Source organism: Apteryx rowi, unplaced genomic scaffold (assembly GCF_003343035.1).
Source record: "Apteryx rowi isolate R43461 unplaced genomic scaffold, aptRow1 scaffold_1009, whole genome shotgun sequence".
NCBI lineage: Eukaryota > Metazoa > Chordata > Aves > Apterygiformes > Apterygidae > Apteryx > Apteryx rowi.
This window is the reverse complement of record NW_020447208.1, coordinates 204-3,775: the sequence shown is the minus strand read 5'-3', so window position 1 is coordinate 3,775 and position 3,572 is coordinate 204. Positions and strand designations below refer to the sequence as shown.

At 35.6% G+C, this 3,572-nt stretch overlaps 1 long non-coding RNA gene across 1 annotated transcript; it reads left to right on the top strand.

The window, feature by feature from the left end:
• The first annotated feature begins 253 nt into the window (after nt 1-253).
• Nucleotides 254-3,050, top strand: LOC112965058. Its single transcript, XR_003253163.1, has 3 exons — nt 254-364; nt 1,899-2,008; nt 2,468-3,050. It is a non-coding gene; the product is annotated as an uncharacterized LOC112965058 (long non-coding RNA).
• The last annotated feature ends 522 nt before the right edge of the window (nt 3,051-3,572 follow it).

Below are 3,572 nucleotides of genomic sequence, written 5' to 3'. Positions count from 1 at the left end.
CTGCTCCAGAGAAATCAGGGCACGAGCTTGGGATCAGGAGAACAGGAGAGGTTTCTACCTTGGATTGTTTGTGAAAGCCTCGAATCTCCCTGTACCAGCACCGAGAACTTTCTCCTGCGACTAGAGCAGCTGGGGAGAGGAGAAGTCCCAGATCTGAACTGACATGCTGATGCAAGTTTCACTTTCACTTCCTTCAAGAGGAGGAAAGCTCTTCCTTCTAGGCCTGGTGGAGTTTCTCGGCACCAAACCCAGACGCTGATTCCTGACGCAGTTCAAAATCATTGGGGAGAGCAGAGAAATACATCAATTCCAATAACCCTTCATTCAGAAGAAGAGTTATTTCAAGGGTTGGATTGTACTACAGGTGTGAAGGGTGAAGTCTTACCATCTTAAAAGAAAAGCACAAAGAAAGTGTGATCAGTTGCTAAATAATTGAACTGACAAGAGTAGGAGAGAAATTTTCCTATATTTGTCTCTAGTGTTATGAAGTGGGTTCCCACTCCCTCTAATCAGTTCTTTAAACAGAATGGTTAAAAGGTTCTTTCCTGATTAAAAAAATATACGCGGTCTAAAGATACAAACAAACAAAATTATCTCTCTTTGGGAGCAAGGGGAAAAGGTTTCACATTAATTGTTCCCACTGCAGCAAAATGAGGATTTTTAGGTTCCATGTCATAATGTGATATGTATTTTTTGGACTTGTTTCACTGATATATTATTTAAGCATTTTTTATTATCCTGGAGTTCCACATGTAACTTCTCATTCACTGAAAGCTTATCACTTAATACACAATACAAAAGCATGAAAAAGTGTGCTTCAGGGCTTTTATTATCTAGTGTTGATCAAGCCTTACATGCAAAAACAAAAAGTAGAGTTACAAAGTTATTGAATTTTCTATCCAACTGTCACTTTAAAAATAATTTAAAGAATTATATTCTATCTATAATAAGGACAGGTGAGCAATTCATGTTAATCTCTGTCGGAAATGTTTAATTCTTTTTTACTTCATCATTGTCTAGATTAAAAATAAAACAACAAAAAAGTTAAAAAAAAATAGTTATCTTCTTGTCCAGATGCTTAATGACATTTCATTCTGGCTTCTAACAGAAGAATGTGCTTAAGAAGCAGTTTTTAAAGTGAAGGAACAACCACTGTGTGTTTTATTACATCATCATAATGACTTTTTAGTCTGTCTTTAATCCTTCCACTCAACCAATAAAGTAATTCAAACAAAGAAAAACCCTTCAGTATGAGCCTCTGTTGGTTTCAAAACCATGTGACAGACTCGACTGGCACCAAAATATGAACTGGAGGCTTATGATAAATTCAGAAGATCAATGAAGTGCATTTAAAATGCATTTCATAAAATTTAATTTACACATATATTAGAGATGGAAAAAGGCTTTCCATAAACCCTTTGGCCAGCACCAAACAACAATACATTCCTACTTATCTGTTATGTAAATGTACTTTTCTGTATGTGTCTACTAGTTACAGATTAGATGCAACTGTCTGTGTTATTTATGTCCTTTTTTGGTGCCAAAGATATTATCAAATTATTAGTAAATGCCTTCCCCTCTTTATAGTGATAGAGGATAATGCTGCAAGTTATTTGTGCTAAGAATTTTTAAGCTGGTTCACTGTGGGACTTAGTGTGCAATGAATACTGTCCTTTAAAATATCCACCTCATCTTAAGGTGACAAGCTTTGTTGATAGACATTTGAGTGCAAGATAAAACATGTAAGGACATTGGTTTGAGATCTTTTGGGTTTTGTTTTGTTCCAGATGGTCAAATGTTTTGCCATTTTAATATGACCAGCAACTGAAGTCTATTTACTTTTCAAGTAAGACTTTTTCTCTTTTGACTAATTTTCTTTTGTATTTGGACATAAATAGATTTAGATGCACCTGTTGGTACAACTACAAGAGGAATGAAAAATCTCGAGACAGACAGTATGAACATACAGTTTCACATGATGCTGGTTCAGCTCAATGGATTTTTAGAAGTATCCTAATGTAATGCTTGAGTTTGGGTCAGCTCTAGGGAAAATTGTTTTGCTGATTATATCTTTGTGATAAACCTAATAATGCTTTTGGCAGTCAAAGAAAAAAAAGTTCTTAGTTAACAAAGTCTTCAAAATATAAGAACCTCATATTCTTGTATCATATTAATTTTAAAAAAAGTTCAGAGATATGATCTTTGTGAAGTGGGATGTTGTACTTACTGTCATATATTACAAGTAGCTACACAGCCAAATAAGCATCACATTGCATTATTATATAGATTTCTTTGCTTTTTCAAGTGGTCAGCATTTTTGTGGTAACATTAATAGTTATTACAGATTTAAATGGGCACTCTGTGTCTGTAACTGATTGACAAGATCAATAATTTTAAGATCAAATACTAACAGCAGTCTGTTTTTTTCTTTAATCACTGTCTTTTTGTTTTATACCCATGCCTACAGCAAGATCCTGTTTTCTGTATGTAGACAGAGCTTCCTGCTGTGTGCTGTCGAAAGAATGAGAAGACAAGATGGAGAATCAATTTAAGAAAAAAGCTTTAGTTGACAAAGCTTTGCTGTAGATCAATGGAATCTAGCTAGTTAAAATATCTTTGGTAGCAGAGATTTTACAATCACAAGTTGGACATAATCAGTTTGGGTTTCCCTGTTCCATTCATACAGTATTTTGCCAGATGAAAAAAATTTTCTTAGTATGCAAATACCATTATTGTTATGACAACTGAATGTCTTTTGGCTTCGTAGTGAAACAGTAACAGCAGTTTTAAAATATATTTCTTTGATGTACAGAAAATCTAGGCCTTTATTAGGTCTATTCTTTTAAAAGAAACAGTATTTACTTAAGTAGGAGTTTGTTACAGCAGAGCAGGCAAGCTCATTTACCCATGGAGAGATATAATAATGTACAATTCAGCACTTGGTACTTAGGGGATTTTTTTCATTGACTCATTTAGTCTTTTATCACTTATTTGTTTAAACAGGTTTCATGACAAACACAGGATGTGTACAAACTGATATAAAGCACATGTCTTTGCCAGCAGATTTATCCATATATCTGATATTTGTTTAACTGAGTTTCACTGAATTTGCATACCAGCAGTAATTAGTTGTTTCAAAATTCCTAATAGCATAGAGTGAAAATATTATGAAGTGTTGGAGTGAGGGAGGGGACCCCGGAGTAACGATGAGTCTCAATATGAGTATGGTCGTTCTCCCTTTATTAGAGCTTACACAAAGTATATATATCGACAAGCAATACGCATGCGCTAGCAATAGTTACATGATTGGTTACAGTTTCTGTCCATACGTATAAAGCGGATACATGATTGGTGCAAGGTTGCTGATTGTGCTCCATCGACATTTATGGACCCTAGTTCCGTCCAGACTTGTTTACCAGTTTCATGAATACCTTCTTTTGTAGTGCTCAAGGCCGCTATACGGCCACGTTCAGCAGGCCTCAGCAGGTTCGCTTGCCTTGGCCTACATAAGGCCGCTTTCAGCAGGTTCGCTTGCCTTGGCCTACATAAGGCCGCTTTCAGCAGGCTCGCTG